The 27,090-nt window shown below is 35.1% G+C and overlaps 1 protein-coding gene across 2 annotated transcripts in view; it reads right to left on the reverse strand.

The window, feature by feature from the left end:
- LOC6046680 (protein tiptop) overlaps positions 1 to 3,428 on the reverse strand; it is a 566,305-nt gene extending 562,877 nt beyond the window's left edge. The window contains exon 1 of one of the 2 annotated variants that reach the window (XM_038256883.1): positions 2,189 to 3,428. The gene's annotated coding sequence lies outside the window, so the exon portion shown is untranslated. The remainder of the gene's footprint in view (positions 1 to 2,188) is intronic. The other variant, XM_038256882.1, reaches the window with a different exon arrangement.
- Positions 3,429 to 27,090: the final 23,662 nt, after the last annotated feature.

Consider the following 27,090-nt stretch of genomic DNA (forward strand, 5'->3'; position numbering starts at 1 on the left):
TTTGGAAAGTACTAAATAAGGCTTAGGGTTTGTTTTAAGGCTCATTGTATCAAAATGCTATTTTTATTAGATCAGTAGTGCCCCTACCAATGACTTGTACCTATTATAAAGCATGATTTAACTTTTAGTTATTTTCGTTGAGAGTTTTTAAAAAATCTTGTTCAGGTGGGGCAAGTGTACCATATGTATTTTTAGTATAGAAAAATTACAAATTGCTGCAACAACATATTTTATTGGGAAAAAATACATAAAAATACTTAAAAACTGATAAACAATTGTTTAAAAAAAATTTCCATGCAAAATATAGTGATATTTTTAAAATTTCCTTTTTTTCATCCGAGTAATATTTTTTTTCCTAAAAACGATCAATTTTTAAGTAAAATATTATTATTTAATCTAAAAATGAAAGAAACGTTTCAAATACATTCTAATTTTATGTAACTAAGTGATAACAGTTCATTTGTTAGCAAATTGACATGTTGTTACATGAATTGTTCCTCTTGCCCCGATGGCTTGTTCGTCTTGCCCCACTAGTTGAGAAGAACGTACGGAAAATCAAAATTTTTAAAATCAATTTTTTACATTAAAAAACAGGATTTTTTAAAAACTTTTTCTATCAAAGTCTTAGTCAAGACCTGGAATATGATGATTATAAAAAATCCGACAGGTTTTTTAACGTTTTTGATGGGTTATAACGAGCATTTCCTTAGCTTGTTACACTTGCCCCACTTTCCCCTAATTTGTAACAAAACCGAATTTTTTATTCAAAATGAAAACAGAAAACAAAAAACATGTGGCATATTTAACTTTTACGAAAATCATCCACCCAAATAATCAAATATCGTTAAAATTAAACAGGACTTAGACAAAATCTGAAATGTTTTTAAATGGTTATTTCGAAGATAAAACATACTTTTCATTTAATTTTGGATAAAACAAAGCCTATTTCCTTTATTTTTTTAGTTTTACATTTCAAGTAAAGAAGTAGTAATTTTTAAACTAAAGCGAAAAAAAAATACTAAATATTGTTAGTTCTTAAAAAACTGAAATCTAAACAATTCTTCAAATGGTTCATATTAAGCTTTTCAATTGAAAACGTATAAAATTTACTTAAATAGTCTTTATGGTTGAAAATTGATGTTATTTGAAGAAAAAAATGATTTGAGAAAATTTATAAATTTCATGAATTTCACACCGTCCGCGAAATAATCAAAATTCACTAACCCTATATTTGTAATTGAACAAGGGTATTTACACGCTTAATTCTACAGTAGTTCTTTAAATTATTTTTAATTCCTAATTAAGTTTGATAAAATATTTTGAGAAATATCGTAACAGTTTCACACAAACGCGGGATTTCGCGGAAAAAGACAAATTTCGCGGATTTCTCACTGTCCGCGAAATCGTGAAATTTCACTAACCCTAATTATTACCATTCAAAATCATTTTATATAATCACATTTTCGAATAATCGAATTATTAAAAATGCTTTTTTTCTAGAAACCCCTTTCACTTGCGTCCAAGACGGCCAAACAAAAATTTAATGGTCGAATTATTTTGGGCAAGGAACCCTCAGAAAAATTCTGAGCTCGATCGTAGATTTTTTTTCCGTTTAGGCTCTTTTCAAATGGAATTGCTGTATATAAAAATGCATCTTACACCAGTCCGGTTGGTTTGCATTATTATTTTTTTTTAATTTCAAAGTACTGAAGATATTTGTTTCAACTCGCAGAAATAAAAACTTTTGGCGGTGCTAAACATTGAAATTTTTCAAAAAATCTAACTCTTTTTCAACAAGCCTAATTATGCTAAATTTGATCATCAACGATGGAAAATGCATTTCAAATAGTTTTTAGTTGATTGGACTTCTAGCTCCGTTAAAATGTTGAGGTCTCTTGAAAAAAAAATTTTGCCCGACTTTGAATATATACTTGAAAAAATAATTGCAACGGTTTTTTGTTTGATCAGTGAATACATCTAGAGCTGAAAAGGTCCTTTAAACATCTAAAAACTAATATTAAGCTATTGACTTTTTTAAAACTCTAGGCTTGAGGACTTTACATTTTGTCTTTTACGACAGCAATTATGGTAACATTATGGTTTTGCCTGAATTTGACAAATTTCTTCAAACTCATTATACCAACATCATAAATAATTATATATTTTTAGCGAATCAATGAAAACTCACCTTATCACGTGGTTACTGCATTAAGTATCTAAATACTACGAACAATTTCCCAACCTTCCCACAACTCTACTATCGTTCCTATCTTCCAACAAACAGAACAAAAAAACTCTATTCCACACCGACTTGGTGCGCCATCTGTTGCTCGGTGTCGCTACCACCGATTACCACCCTTTTCTCCGTTGACCATCCCACTTCATCCCCTTGAGCGCACGGCACCGCACACACCATCACCATTCCAGAAAGGCACCTGCCTTATGCTTCTTCTCTCCAGCCGCGTTCTCCATCATCATCGCTGCCTTCGTCGGATTCCCCTTCGTTTCGTTCGCTTTCTTCGTTCTCTCCGCGAAGGCCTGAGTCAAAGCAAAATGTGCGTATGCTTCTTCCACACAATCACACACAGCTGCAACACGCACACGCTCGTAAAAAAAACACGCAATACAACCGACGCGAGGGCGCGCACATAAACATAAATTTCACGCGTACATCACTTGGGTGAAGGATGGCGGCAAACAAGGAAACCGACCGACCGACCGACTTGGGGCATGCACACAAACGTACGCCGTTTTCGTGAAAAACATGTGATTTGCTGTTTTGGCTTCCAACAGTTGGTGCGAGCCGGCTTCGCAAGTGTCAGCTGAGTGTGAGGTTATGGTCAATTTGGAAGGAAATGTGGGTTTTTCTAAGAATTTGCACGGAGTTTTACGAAAACATGCGTTTTGAACGGTTGCTGTATCGTACAGCTGGACAGAGTCTAGTGAACCAGACGTGAAGCCATTTTTTGACGGAATCTGTTCAGATACATCGCGAAATAGCTTCTGAACAATGACGTTCTACCCACTCAGACTTTTCGAACGTCTGACGAGCGATTCAGCACGTGCGGTTGCTGTACCGTGCAGCTGTCCGGTACCAGCAAACCAAACGTGAAGCAACTTATGCATGGAATCTGTTCAGACACAACGCGAAACAGCTTCTGAACAGAGAAATTCTACCCAATCAGACGTAACGAGCGTCCGGCGAGCGTTTCAGAACGCACGGTAGACCTCTCCGTATCGTTCAGCCGTACCACATCAAGCTCGCGGCGCGCGTATAGTTTAGCCGGTCGCGTGCACGAAACCCCGGGACCCGACGGCGGAAAAGCAATTCAACGCGGCCTGCGAATCTGCAGCACGGTGACAGTGACTGGCTGCGGGTTGCAGTTCTTGGCCACCAGCAGCCGCTGTGTGCGGCAAGTCCGGCGCTCGGGACCGAGCGAGACGAGCTTCTTGCAACGCATCCTTTCCCCAGCAGCGTAAGAAGCAGGCCAGAACGGGATGGCAGCAATGCATAACCTCCAAATCGCCAAACGGTAGACAAGTTGCCGAGGATTGAAGAAAAATTGGCAGAAATCAGAGCTGTGTGTGGGATCCCCGATGACCACCTGCCGGAACGCTAGTGTTGGTGGAGGCACCACTTGACCCACCGCGCCAACCGATCCGTGTGTGCCGTGCCTCTGTATTGGTGCCAACTTCCCCTCAAAACCCGAACGCGCTCTCTCCCGCTCTCGTTCGCAGAACTTCTCCTTCCTCTCTCACAAAACCGTGACTTCCCCTTCAAACGAAGGGGAAGCTCGTCGGTTCTCCCCGCAACACACATTCAAAATATTCGCCTACTGTGTGTTTGTCGCTGTGTGTCAAAAGTGACACTTCTTCCTGTCGCTCGTCGTAGTTCGCGAGCAAAAAACTCCCAAAAGTTTCACGAGAGCGCGATGAGAGCCGCGTGGTGACAGTCATCAAACATGCTCAGATTTTTGAAGGCGATCGTCGCCGGGTTGATGGATCAAAAGTGTGTCTTAGGAGCTCCGAGGAAGTGTGGTGGTGCGGTGATGAAGTGGTGCAAAGCGAGGAAGCTCGCCATTGAGCGTGCGCTCCAAAAAGTGACGGTTGTAAAACTGAATGAATTATGGTGCGCCCTAGCGCCGCCGCCACCACCGCCACCTCATGGCAGTCCTCGCAGGACGACGACGTGGGGGTCTTGCCGTTTTTTGAAGATTGAAGGAAAGCCGTCGGGGTTTTACGGTGTGTGCGGTTTGTGGTTCGAAAACTGATGGTTTCGAGACTGTTCCGTGATGAAAAGAAAATTATGGAAAATAAAAATCAGTATTCTTAAAATTGTGATTTTTTTCTAGTGAAAAAGTGAATAAGTAACGCTATAAAAATTTGTTTTTGACCTCTCCTTAACATCCAGGGAAAAAATTAGATTTGGAAAGTTGTCGTTCGCAAACTTGACAAAATTAGAAAAAAATTGGAATGATTATTTGCTAATGGCATCAAAAAATACCAAAAGAAATAGGTTAATAAATTTGTTTAGTCGTTGAGCAAAAGTCTTGTGTGTAAAATGAAGCAAGCAAGAATAAGCGTTAGAGAGTAAAGCACCAACAGATAATAGTATTAAAAACAGAATATCCAACAACGAAGGATTTGCCGACGGCATTTTCAACTTGATGGAAGATGTTTTTGTTCATTTCACTAAATTACAGTAAATCTCATTGCAGTAAATAAAAGCAACAACAAAAAATGATTTTTTCTCCAAATTCTCTCTAAAATGATACTATTATTTGGATTAAAAATAATCATGCATTATCATAATATCTCTCTTTTTGCAGTCAGTTCAAACTACAAAAAATATATAGTTTTAACAAGGGTTAGTGATTTATTATGATTTCGCAAAATGCGTGAAATCCACCTACAAACGTTTAAGGAGTTACAAACACAGCCTAGACTTGGAAATCTAAAGTCCCCGAAAGGAAATCGCTTTGAATAATCGAAACTAGAAATTTTGTCATAACGATGCCTTGTTTTAGGTTGCTGAGCTTAAACAATGCTCCAAAGTTATTAAGATATTTTAAATCCAAGGTTTGGTCATGGTGATGCTGAGAAAATGTATTTGTTAATGTTGAAGATTTTCAACAAGGTCGCAGAACTCAAAATTGTTGTTGAATGCGAAACTAATATGAGGAATTAAATCTTTTTTGTCCTTGCTCCGAATATCCAAATTTCCTTAGAAACCTACCGAAAATCGTACTTTGTATCAACGAAACTTCGGATAATTCAGGCCTCGGATAATTTAGTCAAGACTGTACTCAAAATTTACTAAATTCACACTTTTTGGAGAAAAAAAGTAATATCCATTTTAGCCGTATTCGATTTTATAATTCTTTAACACTGTTTTGGATATTTTGAAGAGTTATTTGAGCTGACAGCTCAAAATATTTTTTTGTAAAAAAAACTTGTTTAATCGTGATTGTTCATCCGAAGATTTGGCTATCCAAAACGACATTTTTACGAGAACTTAGGGTTATCGAGTTTGGGCTGAATTTTCGAAAAAAATGCCTTTTTCATGCACACGAAATTTCAACGAGATTTCAAGTAATTTGCTATTTTGGTTTGATAAAATGGATGGATATTTGTTATTCTGCAAAGTAAGACTATTTACAAAATTGCCAAAACAAAATTCTTACGCACAATAGATTTTTTAAGATTTCTCTTTCAATTTTCCAAACCTATCGAAATATAGCTGTTGAACTAAGTTTGTTTTTTGTATTTTGCAATGCGTTTTCTTGAAAAAAGCGTTTTTCAATCTTATTTGAAAAGCTAATAAAAGTAGTTTTCCTTTCTGTTCTTTCGACAAAACTATGTAAAACTGTAAACAAAGAGATGAATATTTTATGTCCCCGAAACTGTGTTGAAAAATTGTTATTGAGAAATTAACATATTAACCCTTAAAGTACCACGTGAATGCAAAAATAAAAAAAAATCTCATCTCGGCCCCAATTTAACAAATATGATTTGTTTTGCATCGTTGAATAGATCAACTAATAGGGAAAACGGTTCTATCTCTAGACGAAGATATTTCGGAATCCGTGGACTTTAAGGTTATTACTCTTACTTCAAAAAAATATCGAATAAGTTGTTTGTAAATACGTAAACTTTTGTAGTTTATCAATTATAAGTGTATATCGGGGTGACATTTTTTTCTTTTTTTGCCAAAATGACATATATGAATTCAACCCAAGAGTATTTGATATTAAACCATACTACCATACATACCTGGTAGAGAGGTGTTCAAAACACCTTAAGAAATTTTGAAAAATTGTAAAAGTTGGATTATTATATACAAAAAGATTGAAAAATATAGTTGTTGATAATGTTATCCAATCGAAAAATAAACTAAATTATCAGGTTTTTTTTTTGTTAGCGTTAAACTAAGAGCAGTTCATTACAATTAGTTTCTAAGTTAAAAGTTGAAAAAGTTATTGAAACAGAATTGAAAGATATCTTCAAGTTTACATGCATTTGCAGGGAATATTTTGAGGCGGGATTGGGGAACTGTTCTTGTGTTTTTTTTATGGACACAATTCAATTTCGGACATTCGCTAATAATCAACCGCTATTATTTCTTCAAAATTCAAGGCCTACTTTGATCTTACGCAGTATATCGTAGAAAGTAATGTTAAATTACTAAACCACATAGGAATTTCTAACTTAAAATCGTGTTATCTCAAAAATAATTCAATTTATCCAGGGGTTTTGAACGTGTTAATGTTTAATAATTTTATTTTATGTATAAAACTTTCAGCAATCGAATGCCATTATCAGTTTTCTCGTAAGTGTCAGTCCATAGGGTTAGAAAAGGCCTGCTCAACGTCCGGCCCGCGGGCCGTATCCAGCCCGTAAAGCCATTTTATCCGACCCGCGACGGCATTTCAAAATAGTTCAATTACTGACCCTTAAGGCTGTTAAAAAAATATTTGATAAATTAATTTACATATTTTACATAATTTTTACATATTTTACAAAAAAAAATAAATGAGAACATTAAGCTTATTTTGGCTTTAGCAATGTTTTAGTTTCAAATTCAAACATTTTTTATGTTAGAATTTAATTTTTATCACTTCTGTATTGATGTTTACTGAATCAATAATTCAACTGAAAACTAAAAAAATAAAAATTATAAATTGGTTAAATTGTAAAAAAAAACTTGGATTGTCGTATAGAACATTCCCCATATTGAATTTCTTATAGTTTTGGATGTGTGATTTATATTTAAGTTTTTCTGTTTTGAGGCATTTTATTTAAATTGATTATTTTTTAAATAATTGAGCAAGCAAAAAATTATTCAGTTTTTAGAAAATTTTTAAATAGCAAATTTTGTTGGGAAAAGCTTTGAAAGTAAATTAATTGTACAGATAGCAAAGTTTGCTGCAAATATATTTGAAATATTGAAAATGTCTCAAAATGAGTCATGAAACCAGCAAAAAAAAATTTTTTTAAATAAACTTCAATAAATTTAAGAAATTCGAAGAATAACCTTTAAAAAAATGTGTTTTTTGCATTACAATTTTTATTAATGTACTAATGCCCAGTGTTCCCACTAGCCTAAGCCATCGGCTAGGCTAGGTTCATTTTTCTGGTTCAGGTTCACTCCACACGTCGGCAAGCATCGCCGGCTCAGGCTCAACGAGCGCCGTGAGCCTTGTTTCATTTGGTTCAAACCAGGCGAGGCTAGCCAAAATGAACCATTGGCTTGAACCAGGCTTGAACCTGATCAAAGAATGTTAGGCTAAACGGCGAGCTCTGTTACACCATTATACTGTTCAACCCTAAACCTACTATTGCGTAACACTGTTACACCATAACAGTGTTACACCGTAACATTGTTACACCGTAACCGTAACCGTAACAGTGTTGTATCAATATTACAGTGTAACAATGTTACGGTGTAACAATGTTACGGTGTAACAATGTTACGGTGTAACAATGTTACGGTGTTACAATGTTACGGTGTAACATTGTTACGGTGTTACAATGTTACGGTGTAACAATGTTACATCATCATATTTGTTACACGGTAGCATTGTTGCACCGTAACACTTATGCATAGTCATGGTTTTCATTAGCCGGGTTAGCCTGGCTTAAGCCATGGTTCATGGTTCACTGAACCAGGATTGAACCACAAAAGGAGGCTTAAGCCGAACCAATTTTATTGGTGAACCTAGCCTAACCGGTTCATTTGGGAACTCTGTAATGCCTAATATGAGCCCTCTACGACAGAGCGATGAAGGGTAAAACGGGCATTGATGATTTTGATATAACAAACTTTTTACAACGTTAACTTTGCCTTGTAAGCCATTAAAAAGCCACTTAAAACTTAAAACGCTAAACTTTCATATCTGGCAAAACAGTACGTAAATTTTTAGTATGCCATTGGATTCTACGTCAAAAATTCTTCCAATTTGCTTACCCAAAAGTTGGTTTCGTTAAGTTTTCTCTAAGAAAAATGCATTATAAAAATGAAGTTTCTCGAAAATCTAAGTAAAAGAGGGGTTACCACGGGCACGGGTTGAACCAAATGTCACCAGACTTGAGATCCTTTGTTTTTGAGGCAAAAACAGCCTCCCTGCCAATTATGAGCAATTTTGGTGAAGAGAAGGAATTACCCATACGGATTTGTTCAATACAGTATTTTTTGATTACCACTTTAAATATTTCAAGCAACTTATGAAGAAAAACGATTTGGTTATAACACATTCTTATTTATGCATCCACATTAATTAAAAATGTACAGTCAATATTTGTATAAGTATGACAATTATTCAAATAAACGGATTCATTAATGTCATATTTTATTGATATTTATTGTAGGTATGATTTAATTATGGTCATATAAACATCATAAAATAGAATTATTCTTAATTGATACCGTGAAGAAAACCTAAGGCTCCAGAATCAGATTCACTAAACAAAATTTAATCACAGATCGAATTTTAATATTATAAAAATACCACACAACTTTCAAGTGTTTCACTGTTAAGTCAGAACCAAAAACAGTTTGACACTTTAAGTGTATGATAAATCAAACCATCGCCTAATATACTTCACAATCAGCCTTACAAAATAGTTGATTTACGGCCCACCCAAAAACGTCTGATTGCGTTACAAGCTAAAGCTGTTTACTCTTGTCGCTCAATAAAACTATTTTATTAGTTTGTTCAACACCTAAGCCCATTTCCAAAAATTTGATTACACTCTTTGGTTATCATTAGTTTTTCTTCTCTCCCAAAGGCCATAAACAGTTTAACAAAACCAACTTTGAAGATAATCAACCAACATTACCCGCCCATAAAATCGATTTAGCATCCATCACCATCAATCAAGGAGAGAGAAGCTGAGAAAAGCGCTCGAAGATCCATCAATCTCTCACCAACTAGCGCGCGCTAGTTGATGATGGCCAGGGAGATCAACACCTCGGTCAACACCTTGGAAAAAAATCCCTCAAATGCCCCACAGCTAGAACTAACTCATTTTAAACCGGGCACGCTGCACGGGTGTTTGGAGATTCTCACCGATGGCGGTAAAAATTTTATGCATCTCAACACGTCGCGCGACCGGCATTTCAGGTGGCACACACCATCGTGCTGCTCGAAGCTGCTGAAGTTGTAGAAGGCAGGGGAGAGAGAAGAAAAAACACACACAGACACACGTCGAAAAAAGGAACTTAATAGCTCCAAATTGGCCATAAAAATAATAACATAATTGCTTGAAATGAACCCGTCAAAAGTAGCTAAAGAGGTTTTTTTCGGTTTTTGTCTCGGACGTGGAGTTGACCGAAGGAAGCGCTTGCATCTTCAAAACAACGGGAAATTCTCTGGAAAATAAAAGGCAATACTTGCATGATTGTTTCGGACAAGTTTTCATTTGTCGAATACGAGTTGATCCTGATTTTTGGTGATTTTTTTAGAAAAAAAAATCTTTCTACGTTCTATCCCAAGTAAAATTTAAGGCTTTATCAAAGCTGTCACAACCGCAATAAAACCTATCAGCCAAAACCAATATTAAAACCACCAAGTCGCAACAGCCTCCCCAGAATTTCGATAAACCTCACTTAATACCCAATAGGACCTCCGCAGAAGGTTGTCACGGCCTATTTATAAAATCTACATAGGAGTTCAAGGCTTAACAACTGAATCCATCATTCTCAAAGCCTTGATAAAACCTTTGTTAACCCTCTACTGCCCAATTTTTTTCGAAAATTTTTATTTTTCCCGTGTTCAGGAGGTCAATTTGAACATCTTTTGTTTTACGAAAATCTTTACTTCTCTTGTTTTATGTTTTTGTTGTTTGATTTTTAGTTTTTTAATCTGCATTTATCTTGCTAAATTTATGTTTGTTTTTGGTAGTATTTTTCGTACTCTACCACCTCCTATCATTACGAAAAAACGAAACTATTGGCACTACGCCCCCCGGGGCATGGCCTTCCTCTAACGTGGGATTTCTGCTCCAGCGCCTCTGACGAGACAGGAGAAACCGGGACCGACGTTTTACTTCACCATCCGATAGAAGCTCAGTGGATAAGGCGGGAATCGAACCCGCGTCTCATAGCATCATCGGGATCGGCAGCCGAAGCCGCTACCCCTGCGCCACGAGACCCACATTGCCTATCATTACATTTTGCCTATCTATTTTTTTCATGTTCTTACAGTAACTTTTTCAATTTTTTGCTTGTTTTTCACATTTTCTGCTATAAAAAGGCACCATTATCATTTAAATTGTAAATAAATTCGCAGAGGCATAGTCTGGGGCATTATAAAAAAATACTGCATACTTCTTTTTACTTAAAGTATAAGAAATGTTAGTAAAAAACACTGCTAAAGTTGACCTCTAAAAAAATTACATTTTTAAAAACATTGGCAATGTCACATAAAAAAGTAAAACTTCCAACCCATAAATTTTCTTAAATTTTAAGAGTTCTTTTATCAAATGCTTTTTAAAGATCATAAATTGGTTGAAAAATTGATTTTTGGCGATTTTTTAAATCGAAGCCCGTCTAAAGGCAGGGTTGAGTTTTGGAGGGTTAACACCGTTAACACCTAGTCAGGAGTCAAGAAAAAATGACATTTCGTACGTCTTCAAACGTTTTATGCCAAATAGGTTTTATTTTGGCAAAAAATAAGTCTTTGTCTTGCCAAATGATAAAATGGAGATGGTTTGCAAAAATGGCGATGATAAACAATAGATATTGAAGGTAATCAAAATAATTTAAAAACTTATTTCTCGCAATTGGTGGCTGAAATTCAGCTGCGGTTTAAATTTCATTGATAAATAAATGTAGGGGAGTTAGAGCCAAAAAAAACAAATCGGTTCATAAAAATCTATATTTTGTGATCATGGTTTTTAATCTTAAAAAATATTTTATTGCAAAATCTTTGAATTTTTCACAGTTTTTAATTTTTCTTGTCACCCTACTAATGATGCAAAATGGCTTCTTTGGGCGTACCGAAGGCACCAAAAAAGTTTCAGCCGGATTTAAAAATAAAACATAAAAAAATCAAATAACCGAAATCTCAGATAATTGATCAAAAATTTTGCGTTCTTCCAGAGAAATACAAAGTGTAACACTTGAGTGTAAACCGGAGTTATAGAGTAAGAGAATTTTGGCTTTAAATTACTGCTTTAAAATGCGTTAAACTGCTAAATGGGAAGTGAGAAAGAGGCTTCTCTTCAATGTTTTGTCAAATGTCAATTTTTTTTTTTTTTTTAGTTTATATTTATTCAAATATTTTTTCCATGTACATTATTGAGTGTCCAATCACAAACGATGACTTTTCACCTCAATTTTAAATACTAGCAACTTTCATTTATTCATGAAATATTGTAGCTTTCGCTATTCAGTGATTTCAAATGTAGGAGGTCCTACATGTACAAAAGGGAAAAGGGATACCGTAAAACGGGGTGACTTTGATAGCCGGGGTGACTTTGATAGGTTTGCGATTTTTCCGCAAAATGAAGAGTACAATTAAAATACGTAAGGAATGGTTCAGAAACATACTGACCGTGGTAGAGAAGTGTTCAAAGTACCTCATGAAGAACTTTTCATAAATTTTTGAAAAGTTTATAAAGTTAGTTAACTATAGTTAAGAAAATGTGGATGAAAGTCATTATTTTAAACTTCTCAAAGTGTCATGATTTTCTCAATGAATATGATTTTTAATCGGAAAACGGAATGCATTTTCGGATTCATAATAAATGATATGTGTTTTTGAAACACAATAAAAAAAATCTCCAAATTTATAAGCAAAATCAGTTGAACAAATTTCATGTAAAATTTGAAAACTTGTGATTCGTGCTTCGAATTCAGTTTAAAATGCAATATAAATCGATGATTTTATAAACAAAACTATTTTTAACAAATTTCAGGCAAAATTCCGACTTTTTAACAATGTTACCTAACATTTATGAGTATTTTGTTAAAAAGCTTATAAACTTAGTTAACATAATATAAACATTGATTTTTTTCTTACAAACTATATCAGCTACTTTAGTGATGGTACATTTAACGTACAAATAAAGTTTGAACATCTTAAATATGATTTCAACAAGAAAAACTATGACTATCAAAGTCACCTCGGAATTAAAACCAAGAATTTTTAACGTAACTATTTTTCTAAACACTATTGAAAAAACTTTTTGTCCAAAATAGTGCATGGACTTTGTGTGGCCTACCCCAGTACATGTTTTAAAAATAATAATCTTGAGAAAAACCTTACCTGTTGGAAAATATTCTAAAAACAAATTGAAATCCTATCAAAGTCACCCCGGTTTACGGTACCTTAAAACTAACTTATAAACTATATAAAGAGCGGATCAATGCAGCTGAAGACTGCAATGATTTTTGTCGAAATGCATCAATTATTTTATTGGACATAACATCCAAAGTGTCAACTTCGGCTAATTGATGAAGTTCACTGGTGCTGAACCAGGGAGGAAGTTTCAGAATCATTTTCAGAATTTTGTTCTGAATCCTCTGAAGTTTTTTCTTCCTGGTTAAGCAACAGCTTGTCCAGATCGGCACAGCATAAAGCATGGCAGGTCTGAAAATTTGTTTATAAATTAACAGTTTATTCTTGAGACAAAGTCTAGAATTCCTGTTTATAAGTGGATACAAACATTTAATATATTTGTTACATTTAACCTGGATACTTTCAACGTGATCCTTGTAAGTAAGGTTTTTGTCAAAAGCAAGTCCAAGACATTTCACTTGATCCTCCCACTTTAAATTTACCTCATTCATCTTTATAATGTGATGACTTTTTGGTTTAAGAAAATCAGCCCTTGGTTTGTGAGGGAAAATAATAAGTTAAGTTTTTGCAGCATTTGGAGTAATTTTCCATTCTTTCAAATAAGAATTGAAAATATCCAAGCTTTTTTGTAATCTTCTTGTGATGACACGAAGGCTTCTGCCTTTGGCGGAGATGCTTGTGTCATCAGCAAAAAGTGATTTCTGACATCCTGGGGGCAAATCAGGCAAGTCAGAAGTAAAAATATTGTATAAAATTGGACCCAAAATGCTTCCTTGAGGGATGCCGGCACGTACAGGTAGTTGATCATATTTTCTATTCTGATAACATACCTGCAGAGTACGATCCGTCAAATAATTTTGAATAATTTTCACGATATAAATCGGAAAATTAAACCTTTTCAATTTCGCAATCAAACCTTTATGCCAAACACTGTCAAATGCTTTTTCTATGTCTAGAAGAGCAGCGCCAGTAGAATAGCCCTCAGACTTGTTGCTTCGAATTAAATTTGAAACTCTCAACAACTGATAAGTAGTTGAATGCCCAAGGCGAAATCCAAACTGCTCATCAGCGAACATTGAATTTTCATTAATGTGCGTCATCATTCTATTAAGAATTATTCTTTCGAATGATTTACTAATAGATGAAAGCAAACTAATGGGCCGATAGCTTGAGGCTTCAGCAGGATTTTTATCCGGTTTCAAAATCGGAATTATTTTGGCATTTTTCCAACTACTGGGAAAATATGCCAAATCAAAACATTTGTTGAAAATTTTGACCAAGCTACTTAAAGTTGCCTCTGGTAATTTTTTAATTAAAATGTAAAAAATGCCATCCTCACCAGGGGCTTTCATATTTTGAAATTTTTTGATAATAGATTTTATTTCATTCAGATCCGTATTAAAAACTTCATCTGATGAAAATTCTTGTTCAACAATATTCTGAAATTCTATTGAAATTTGATTTTCAATAGGACTCAAAACATTCAAGTTGAAATTATGAGCACTCTCAAACAGCTGAGCAAGTTTTTGAGCTTTTTCCCCATTAGTTAATAGAATATTATCACACAAATGAGTAGTTTGAATAGGGTAATTCTCCGCCAACTCACACAGCAGTTGCCCCGACCCCTTTTCGATTTGCGAGATACTTTGTCCTAAGGAGTCACTTTTGTCCCTGATCACGAATCCAAGGTCCGTTTTTTTATATCTCGTGACGGAGGGGCGGTACGACCCCTTCCATTTTTGAACATGCGAAAAAAGAGGTGTTTTTCAATAATTTGCAGCCTGAAACGGTGATGAGATAGAAATTTGGTGTCAAAGGGACTTTTATGTAAAATTAGACGCTCGATTTGATGGCGTACTCAGAATTCCGAAAAAAACGTATTTTTCATAAAAAAAAAACTAAAAAAGTTTTAAAAATTCTCCCATTTTCCGTTACTCGACTGTAAAATTTTTTGGAACATGTCATTTTATGGGAAATTTAATTAACTTTTCGAATCTACATTGACCCAGAAGGGTCATTTTTTCATTTAGAACAAAATTTTTCATTTTAAAATTTCGTGTTTTTACTAACTTTGCAGGGTTAGTTTTTAGAGTGTAACAATGTTCTACAAAATTGTAGAGCAGAAAATTACAAACATTTTGATATATAGACATAAGGGGTTTGCTTATAAACATCACGAGTTATTGCGATTTTACGAAAAAAAAGTTTTGAAAAAGTTGGTCGGCTTCGATCATGGCCGTTCATGGTCACCAGCGACAGACACGGACGACAAAACAAAAAGAAACGCAAAAAGTAACTTTTTCAAAAAAATTTTTCGTAAAATCGCGATAACTCGTGATGTTTTTGAGCAAACCCCTTATGCCTATTTCTATTTCATCACCGTTTCAGGCTGCAAATGATTGAAAAACACCTATTTTTTCGCATGTTTCAAAATTGAAGGGGTCGTACCGCCACTCCGTCACGAGATATCAAAAAACGGACTTCGGATTCGTGATCAGGGACAAAAGTTACCCCTTAGGACAAAGTTTCACGCAAATCGAAGAGGGGTCGGGGCAACTTTTCCCGATTTCGTGTGAGTTGGTAGAGAATTACCCAATAGTGAAAATCACCAAATTCAAGCTCATAACCTGTCATTCGAGAATTTTCCCTAAATTGTTTAAAAATGTGCATTCTGAACACCACAATGGACCATTGTATTGCTTGAGAAAACAGAGCTTGCTAAAACTTTAAACAATTTGCAAATTTTCAGGATTTAAAAAACCTACAAAGTTGAATAAAAAAGTAAAAAATACTAAAAAATAATTGATAGCCGAAATTTTCATGAATTGCTAAGTTGCATTTTCAAAGAGAACCAATCCACTTCGGAGGATGTTTTTCACATTTTTCAACCAACAAAACTTCGCGTCTTTTTCTTCGGTGGCCAACGTTATTATGCTGATGAAGATGGGGCCCTGAAGAGTGGCCATCTTTCGTGTGACGAGGGCCATGTTGACCGGCGACGACGACGTCCGGCATCAGATGGCGGTTGATGGTAGCTTTCGGTGGCGACTTTGCGGTTGATCATGTTTATAAATTTTCAGCTCGTCTGAGTGCTACTGATACCGACAAGGTTTCAGGTGGACTCAAAGACTGACAAGTGACTGCTGAAGTCTGGTGTCCTCGAAAGAGTTGGTGATATGTTGGTGACGGCGGTGAAGTTGTTTATTTCGACGGTTTCAACCGCGATGGTCGTTGAAAGTTGGCGTCGTTGTCGACGTTAACGGTTAGTCATAATGGTCAGGTATCGTCTACTCGGGGACTTGGCGAATGAAGACAAGCAGGAATGCTTCTGTTTGAATTGATTGCAGTGATTAGCTTAGAGGGAAAATGTGTCCAATTGATTTTTTAACTCAAATGGGCCATCAATATCTTTGATACAATTAAGTTTAGTTAAGCAACCGTTGATATCACAAATTTAGGGATAAATACTTAGCACTACCGCTTAACACGACATCCATCAGTAATGTCGAAACAGAGTTACTACCTAGAGTACATTCGTTGAACATTGACCAGCCTTAAGCAAGACCCCCCGGTGAGGACGAGAAAAATCAACTTGTCCACCAAAATCTGCTGTTTTAGCTGGAGGTGGCACACACACACACGCAGACACACGTGAAGAATTTATCGCCAAACGGTTTAGGATTTATCACTTCCGCGTGTGGCCACAAGCAACAACTTCGATGAACGGTATGTGTTTTCCAAAACAATTACTCGATTCGAGCCGAGCAGAACGTCCCGTGTTCATGAGTCGTAAATATGGCGTAAGCTGAATGGCACTGATGGTGGTCAACCACGTGTGGTTTGGTTTTAAATTAGGGTTTAGTGAAAATTTAATGGTAAAGAGTTCCATAATTCTGACTAAACTAAAAAAAAAAATGTTTGTCCATCCAACCGATAGAATCAATATTAAACTCATCATCTTATTCAATTTTCTAATAAAACGCGCGCGGCTCCCACATCGTTCACACCAATAAATAATGTTTCACAATGGTAATCCTGAGAAAGAAACAGTACCGAGTGTGTTCCATGTATTTTGTGCCTGGCAGATGTGAGAGTGTTGTCAGTTCGGTCAGAATGAGCTATGAGTGCACTGCCTGGCGAGGCCCGTCCGTCGCCAGTCTTGGCGTGGGTTGGGAATGCCAGTTGATGTGATTGTTTAGAAAGAAATAAATCACATCAATCTGGGCATGAAGCGACCAATTGGTTGCATACTTGCGATGGCGTACTGTAACGTGGGGGAACTTGAACTCTTCTGATATACAAAATCCAAGATTTTATACAACTAAACTCCAATCTATTTTTTCAATATCAGTTAGAGCTGCTTTATCGTAACAAGATTTCATGATTTTTTTTGTTTATTTGTATTTAACGGTACACATCAACCATAGCTTTTTCACCCAGATTTCTGTTACAGACATTTTAGTATCTTCTAAACTACGAGAACTATCGATATGATTTTTATTCATCCCCTAAATTACTATCTTGACTATTTTTATAATCAGATTCTTGCAGGATTGGGTCCGAAAGATTGACAATTTTGGACTAAGAAGATTAAAACTTCTTGGTGGCTGTGCACCCTTAAATTTTATGGAAAATTATCTTTTTTAGCTCAAAACTCAAGTCAAAAGATAAGCTCAAAATTATCTTGCATGGTAACTTCAACTCGCTAGTTCTCAGCCATACCTCGTCCAATCAACCTAAATTTGTACGGTTGTCAAGTTGAACCTACAACATTCAAAAAATCTATTTGTGTAGTCTTTTAATATCTGCGACAAAAAATCGTGCCACCTTTTTTTGCTCTTGGTTTTGGTATTTATATTAGTTATATTTTATATATATTCTTTTTTTGTAAAAATAGCGTTTAAAAACCAGAAATTTGAGTAAAAAATACTTCACTTCAGTTTTCAATGTAAAATTTGCAATCGAAAAGTACATAACATTTTTTTTATAAAATGCACATTTTTCAAGAAAAAGTCACTTAAAGTTTAATTTTAACTGGAAAATTACAAAAAATATTTTTTAAAAGTATCATACCTCGTATGGTATGATTTTCCATTCCTGAAAATATTTTTTTAAAGTTCCAAAAAAAAAATAACCTAAGAGACATGGAGGATTTGACCTCTGGTTGCTGAAATACAGTGAATAGAAGAAAAATAAACAAAAAAATTCAAGTTTTAAAAGTCTCATCTCAACATTTTCACATTTTGTAACGCCAACATTTCAGCAAAAATATTTTGAAAATTTTGGAATCAAGACCAACATTTTAAATGGTAATTGAAACGTAATATTGCTTGATTGGCCCTTATAAAATCATAGTCATGATAAAAAATTTTCTAAATATTTTTTTCCGGATGGATCATAAAATTTCACAAATGAGCAATTATCCACCAAACCTTGTGGGGGCTTTACCTGTGACCAAAATAGCATCCCTTTCAGTGCTGAAAAGTAGAACTTTTCAGCATTTGTTTTGAAATATGTTTCTATTCGATTCTGTTATTTTTAGTAGAAAAAAGTAGGCTGTTTCGTCATGCGAGAATGACAGGAAAAGTAGGAAGTTTCAAGACGGAATTGCAAAAAAGTAATTTTTTGCATTTCGGTCGTGAAACTACTTGCTTTTTCTGTCATTCTTGGATGACGAAATAGCCTACTTTTCTGTACCAAAAATAACAGAATCGAATAGCAACACATTTCAAAATAAATGCTGAAAAGTTCTACTTTTCAGCACTAAAATGGGTGCTGAAAAGTTAAACTTTTCAGCAATTGTTCAAAACACAATTTCCTAAAAAGTTAAAGAATCACGTTTCAACATTTTTTTGATTTAAACAATTGATTGACAAAATACATGAAAATTTGACTTAAATTCCCAATCAATGGGTGTTTTTCGGAATTGCAAAATCGTCCCGGGCAGACGGTAATAACAAAATTCATGCCATTTCAATAACAAATACTGTTAAAATAACAGAAAGTGTTATGGAATCTTCTTGAAAAATCCAGTTTTGCATAAGAGTTTGAAAACAGTTAATGTTATCAAAACAAAATTCGTTATTGGTCTGATATTGGTTGAAATCCAATACAACTTTGGAATAACATTTTTTGTTATGGAAGAATACCTCAAAATTGGGAAGATCGGATTAGTTGTTAAAATAACAAAAAATAATAACAAAGATTGTTCGAAGAATAACTAAAAATGTTATTAATCTGTTATCACTTTTACAATCCAATAACAGAAAAATCATAACGACAAATAACAAATTTTGCTATAAATAACATGAAATTTTATTGGCCTAGTATTTTCAAATATCAAAAATATGTTATTCTCAAGTTATTTCCGTCTGCTCAGGGTCGATAATTTCGTATAAGGAACATTGAAGATTGTACCACTGGTTGCTGAGATACAGTGGCTTAAAAAAAAAGAAACAGAAAAATTTAAGTTTTCTAAGTCTTACCCGAACATCCCTTTAATTTCTAATGTCGATATTGCAAATTCATGTTTACATACATAAATACGGTCAAAAAAATTTAAAGACAAGATTTAATTTTTTTCAAAATTTTCTATTTAAAAAAAATCTTATTTGGGTCTCGTGGCGCAGGGGTAGCGGCTTCGGCTGCCGATCCCGATGATGCTATGAGACGTGGGTTCGATTCCCGCCTTATCCACTGAGCTTCTATCGGATGGTGAAGTAAAACGTCGGTCCCGGTTTCTCCTGTCTCGTCAGAGGCGCTGGAGCAGAAATCCCACGTTAGAGGAAGGCCATGCCCCGGGGGGCGTAGTGCCAATAGTTTCGTTTCTTATTTGATCGCAAAAAAATTGGTCCATACTTTTGAATGGCTTGAAAGATGCGGGATTTTGTCACCTCAAACATTTCAAAAATTTCCAAAGTTGAAAGAAATATACGGATTTTGGGGAATTGGTTTTTTCGCAAAAAAAAAAAAATGTAAATTGAAAACAAAACATACCTGTTTTGTTCCACAACTTTGCCGAAGACACCATCAAATCAAATCGACGTCGTCGGGCTATCTTGTCGCACCAGCCATTTTGACGTTCCGAGAAAAACGGGTTTTAATGTTTGACCTTGAACACACGAAAGCATGCGATGTAACACGTTTTGTTTGGTTGACCATTCTATGCATTGTCCCGAAGTTTGGTTGAAGTTAGTTACTGGAGTTCCGAGTTATAATTACAAATATTTACGGTAGTCTAGCTTTTACGTGTGTCAAACGCATCCTGACCTGAAATCCCTTTGGCCATTTGTCGCACTTACATCAATTTTCAGGGAGTGACAAGATAGCACGACAAGATTGAAACTACTTTTATATGAAAAGTGACAATAAATTTCGGAGCTTTTTTGGTTTTCATTGAATATCTTAGGATTGAAATCGAATTTTTAGGATCTGTGAAGGTCAAAAGATGTGGCATTGTGAGATGCACAAAATGGCATTCTTAACTCAATTTGGCCCAAAATGCACGTATGACAAGTTAGCACGACGGTGACGAAATCACGCAATTCCCTAAAAAGTTACAAATTTTCTAATATTTACGTACCATTTTTGTATGAACAGCTGCCAGAATTGTATTGTGATTTGTATGGGTGAACCAATTACACAAAATGGATTTGATGATAGGGAAGGCCCCCACAAAAAAAAAATCAAATTATTCGCTCTACAGCATTGCCTTGGCGTTCTCGATTGCGAGATTCCTTCTCGAAACTAAGTGTCCGAAGGCTTGATTGTTGAGGCAATTGCAAACCTCTTTTTACACCTATGCTTCCATCCACCCCGGGATTCGAACTGACGACCTTTGGATTGTTAGTCCAACTGCCTACCAGCGACTCCACTGAGGCAGGACCCAGTGAGACGACTCCTACATCTGGACTGAGCTAACGACCTAACTTTTTAGGTTAGTCCGGGGCCAACATTTACTTCCCGTCCGACGGAAGGCGTGATCAGACAAATCTCGTCTCAAAATTTGCCACCGGGACCTTCTGGGATCAAACCCAGGCCGACTGGATGAGAGGCAATCACGCTTACCTCTACACCACGGGTCCCGGCAAGGCCCCCACAAAGTTTGAGTAAAATAAAAAATTATGAAAAATATTAATGGTTTAAATCAGCCGATTTCGTGTAGTATTGTTCAAATGTTTCTTTTTTCAACATTGAAAAAAAAATTATACTGATTTCGGGACATTTTTTTCTGTATAAAAAAAATTATAATTCGGCAGTTTTTTCATGTACATTTTTTCTGAATAGTCCTCATTATCTTTTTTTTCTAAAGTTACCAATGAAACACAATAGCTTCTTTGGTCATAGGGAAGGACTTCACAAAGTTTGAATAAAATTAGAAAATATTTCCCGTTTTGATGCTTAATTTTAAGCTTAACTGTAATGGTGTATAAAGCATTTTTCGATACTTTTTGTTCATTTTTTTGAATTGGGCTTGAACAAAATATTTCATTTTTTTTGCCTTATACAACACAAATATTTTGTTCATCTTTATCATCAAAGAAAGTTCATATGTTTGAAATTGGGGGAATGATTGTTTCACATTTTCTTTGTAACAAATTATGATCTAAAGAAAAAATAAAAAAAACGGCGTACACTCCTCAGTACACTCCTTCTCAATATTTTGTAAAAAAAAACAACTTTTTTCGAAAAAAACCATCTGCTTTTTCCTTTAATTTGAAAAATTACGATTTTCTTCAACAAATCTTCAAAGTTCAATCACTCCCTAGTAACATTTTTAAACTTACAGGTTTTATCATAGTTCTGGCAACTCTCATACGGCCTAAATAGGCTTTATGGCCTACTTAAAACCTTAAATGTTACTGGGGCTCCTTAACCTTGACCAGGCCAGAAGATTTATTTTATAAACAAAGAAATTTCACATCTTTCTGACCTTCTTTTTTGGTTTTGTTCGTTTAAATGAATGTCAGCCAGCTTTTGAATAAAACTGTTGAAAAATTTGAGTTTTATTTTCTTTAATATTTTAAAGACAAAAATTTCCAAGATATACTGTATGAAAAATAAAATTCCAAAACTATGGCACTTAACGGTTTTAATCAATGCTGCTGGAATTCAAAAACAATCAAAAATCATAGCAATTCACACTTAATACCACCCGTGTGTTTTAAGTTGCTACCCAGCTAGTATTCCTTCATGAATGAATCTTTCCCCCTTCACCCCTTTCCCTCCTAAGCAGTATGGGAGGCACACACACCCAAACACTTCATGTCATTCTATTCCGCGAAGAATGTTTACGTCTGCGCGAGATAGTTTAGTGTGAGACACGTGTGGTCAGCGCAAGAGGTTTTGGGAAATATTTCAAAATAACGACTTGGTGGGAAAACAATCGATCCTCGCCTCACTCGATGGTGGTGATGAATCGAGTGCTGACTAACACGGCACGGCTGTTAATTATTACGTACTGTTTGTTTACGGGAAAAAAAGATTTCCCTCTCGACAGAGTGTGAGCGGGGGGAAAAATCGCTGTGATGATGTAGTGTGACCTGGTTGGTTGGTCCAATTCGAATGAGAAAACCCCATTCCCGTGGGTTGATTTAAGAGTTTTAGACTGGCGCCTCGAATAATTTTGGGGCGATTGTTACTAAACATTTGATTAATTAGTCTAGGCTGAGGATCGATACATCACTCGGCGTGTTATTTTGGGCCCTTTTTCCCCGTTGAAATAAATCTATATTTGATTGGAAGAAGGAAGAGTTCAAGACAGTTTCCCGTTACGTGGCGCCACTTGGCGCGCCAGGAGTCTCCCTAATTGGTTCGTAATTAGAATGTTAATTTAGTGATTAATGTCAGCCATCGATCTGGAATTAAGTTTATGCATTTCATCGCGATAGGTATGAGCGGTAATTGATTTGAGGTTTATGATAAAAAGGGCATTTATATAGTTATTTTTAAATTCAATTATGTTTGCATATTTTTCAATAATTAAAATATGAATAAGGCCAATGCATTAGATCTGATGAGTAACAGCTGGCGACTTATTTTGTAAATGCAATGTTATTATTAAAAGATAGATGCAATAAGTATATTTTCTTAAAAAAAAAAACATTTTGTTTTCGCCCTCCCAATAAAATAGGCAGGATGACAAAATGTATTATACCTCAAACATAATTTTAATGCTTCATGTTACCTGCAATTTTCGGCTGTATGCAATAGCATCGAAACGCCCTTATATCCCATACATAATTTGGAAAAAAATAAAAAAATAGAACGTTGCAGAAAAATGTTTATCGAGTTTACATACATTAAAGTGAGATCCGGCTTCCAAAAAGAACATCAATATCACTTAAGGGGCCATATCTCGAGACAGGGTTGCCAGATCTTCAATGTTTTGGACTCGTTGGAAAGGTCTTTTGAAAACCTAACCAACTATGGGTCGGATAGTGGATCCGGACATAGTTTACATACATTAAAGTGAGATCCGGCTTCCAAAAAGTACATCAATATCACTTAAGTGGCCATATCTCGAGACAGGGTTGCCAGATCTTCAATGTTTTGTACTCGTTGGAAAGGTCTTTTGATAATCTAACCAACAATGGGTCGGATAGTGGATCCGGACATAGTTTACATCCATTAAAGTGCGATCCGGCTTCCAAAAAGAACATCAATATCACTTAAGTGGCCATATCTCGAGACAGGGTTGCCAGATCTTCAATGTTTTGTACTCGTTGGAAAGGCCTTTCGATAACCTAACCAACGATGAGTTGGATAGTGGATCCGGACATAGTTTACATACATTAAAGTGAGATCCGGCTTCCAAAAAGAACATCAATATCACTTAAGTGGCCATATCTCGAGACAGGGTTGCCAGATCTTCAATGTTTTGGACTCGTTGGAAAGGTCTTTTGATAACCTAACCAACGATGGGTCGGATGATGGATCCGGACGTAGTTTACATACATTTAAGTGAGATCCGGATATATGTGAAAACACATTTTTATACATAACTTTTGAACTACTTATCGAAACTTCAATCTGTATAAAACTCGATCTATGGGACCCTAAACCAAGTCGAATGCAACAGGTTCGGGTCAAATCGGTTCAGCCAGTGCCGAGAAACATGAGCTAGTTTGTTGGTCACATACATACATACACATACACATACACACAGACATTTGTTCAGTTTTCGATTCTGAGTCGATATGTATACATGAAGGTGGGTCTACGACGTTTTTATACAAAGTTCATTTTTAGAGCAAGATTATAGCCTTACCTCAGTGAGGAAGGCAAAATGTTGCAGAAAAGTAGCATACATAATTTAAGACTATTTTTTAAATTTGCTCAGAAAACAGAAAATAATGCATAAAAACACTTAAAAAAACTGAAAAGGGTCAAAAACTCATTTTTGTATGAGTGACAACACTCACAAAATGATAGTAACATCCATTATGATGAACAACTCACATTCAAAATAATGAAAAACTTTTAACTATTATTTTACAAAATTTGTTATAAATCGTTTACAACACCCTTCAAATAAAAATAAGTTATCCAAAAAAACCGTTCATGTTTAAAAACAATAGAAATAATTAAAAAAAACCTTTGCAAAAAAGGTCAGCGAATCCAAACAAACAAAGAAATTCAATGAATTTGTCAAAGAATTGCTGATGTTAAAAATAATGCAATAGCTTAAATATTAAAAAAAAAAAACATCAAATAATAATAATAATAACCACTTTTCGAAAAAAAACAGTTGCCCATGTTTTAAAGAACTCAAACCTCACAATTATTTTTTATAAACTCAAATTCAAAGAAATGCTCGTGGTACAATAAATTCAATAACTAAAAGTAACTTTTTTCCAGACATTTTTTTTCTGAAAAATTCTGTATATTTTTAAATAATAGAAGAACTTTTTCAATTCGTTTGGTTTAGTAAATTTTTCTGTTCGGCTCATGTTTATCATATTTTAAAAAGCATACTGTCATCCCACATATTTGGAACATGTTACAGATCGACCAATGTTCAATAAATTATAGAAAATCAATAATTAGATATAATGATTTGCTTTTACACTCAGGTAAAAGCTTTTCTTGTAGTCTTTCGATTGATGTATCGTCCGACTGTTTTTTTTTTCGATTTATAGTTAATCATGTAACCAGTGATATTGACAAATTCGGAACTCTTTTTTCATTTCGGAACTCTTTTTTCATTTAATTGAACTAATTTTACTAGTGAAATAGGAATTGAATGTCAAAAAAGGTCCTAAAAATAGTAGGGTCAACAGAAAAGATGCACAAAATTGTTCCGAATATGTGGGATGACAATACTTCCTTTAAAATTTATTTAATTTCTTACTACCACATTTCACATCAATTAAACTATATTATCATCATCATCAAGCGAAAATAAATCACCACAATTTCAGCGTTTCCCTCCAATTAGACGTTTCCCCGAAAAACTTTGTCCCACTCGTCGTCACTAAACGGAAACCGTCGATCAGCGCACTAATATCGAAATAAATAATGGTGTGTTAACGTTTTGCGTTTTGCTTCCTACTCTACGGAACAACAGATAGTCGGGTCGAGTCCACTATTTAACTGCAGCTAAACACACCAGGCGCCAAATAGCTAATTTGAATTTTATGCATAAACACCGGCCAGCTGGCCAGCAGTGGCTTCGGCCAGTAGTTTTACCGATTTTATCCTAAAGATCTCGGGGAGACCTGCTCTCTCAGGTTGAGTCCGCCATAACAAGGCCATTAGAGACATAGCGGTTTCCTGCCGCCCCAAAAACCCCCCTGCCAGAGAGGGGTCTCAAACTAATGAAGCCATCAGTCTCTGGCTTTCGTGGTGAGATTTGTTGGACGCGTTGGATGGCTGAAGATTTCCGGGGAGTGAAGATTCGTAGACATTTTTGTGAAAGTTAAAACATTTTACTGGATGAGTAGCAATTTTGAGGTTGGAAAATACCAAAACTGGATCATTTACCCTAAAGGCGCAATCCGGTGCAATCTCTCAAAAGTCACCATTCTAAGAGCTTGGACGTTCCAGGATAGAATCATTGCACAATTGGTTGGCTAAATTTATTATTCAGCTCGTAATAAATTGATTGAACTACCTCCATGACGACGATGTGAGAGCGTTCTCAATCATTAAAATTATTAATGTACGATAAATATGAAATACAAGATTTCACGTCTTACTGGTAGCAGAAGCTGAATGGCAGTTGAAGGTGGATTTGTTGTGTGCACTATAGGACTGTTGCTGCACCGTTGTGTGCAGTTCGCTAAGATGCACTTTGGGAATTCACTGCTACAACTGACCCCTGGGATCGGCAGTGGCACTTGAGTGAGCACAATCTTGGTGCATTTGGCAAGGCTGAAGTCATTCCTTTTTTTTTTGTTATTACATTTTCAATCAAAAACTTTTTAAAGTTGATTAACTACATTAAAGATTAAGTAAAAATCTATTTGGGTTAAAACAAATCGATGCTTTCGCAAATGTCTCGTAAATATGATCTAATTTGTAAATACTACGGGCGTTCAATAAAAAATAAAATTGATAGTTATACAATTTAATTTTTTTGCATACTTAATCTCATTACAACAGACTCTGGTTGATGTACACCGCTGATTAAAATAAAATAGATGATTTTGGTTTCGTAGAAACGACACATTGCATTTCAAAATTTCACTTTGTTTTTTTGCTACCGATCGCGATTTTTCAAACTCAATTTTTTTACCCGATTGAAAAAAAGCACAGTTTAGACTCGGTTTTCCGAAGCCTCGGTTATCCGAGTTTGTCCATATAATTTTCCATACAAATTTGGCAAAAGTCCAGTTTTTTTGTGATTTTTAATTTAACTTTTTGTCACTAAAACATGATTTGCAAAAAACACTCTTTATTTTTTTTAGTTTCTGATATGTTTTAGGGGACATCAAATACAAACTTTCCAAAAAAATTCGGAATGGGCAAAAAATCTTTGACCGAGCAATGAATTTTTGAATCAACACTGATTTTTTCAAAAAAGCGATATATTGGTCGCAAAATTTTTTCAACTTAATTTTTGATGTAAAATCTAATTTGCAATCAAAAAGTCCAGCACTGAAATTTTTAAAAAGTGCACCGTTTACAAGTTATAGCACATTTTTGAAATAGTCGCAGTATTTAATTTTCTTAAATTAGTGCCCATGTTTGCTCAGTTAAAAAAAAAGAAAAGCTTTCAATATTACGCCCTTTTTAAACGTTAGTCTTGATTTAAAAAAAATGAAAATATTGTTTTCGAAAACAT

This window comes from Culex quinquefasciatus, chromosome 2 (assembly GCF_015732765.1).
Source record: "Culex quinquefasciatus strain JHB chromosome 2, VPISU_Cqui_1.0_pri_paternal, whole genome shotgun sequence".
Classification (NCBI taxonomy): Eukaryota; Metazoa; Arthropoda; class Insecta; order Diptera; family Culicidae; genus Culex; species Culex quinquefasciatus.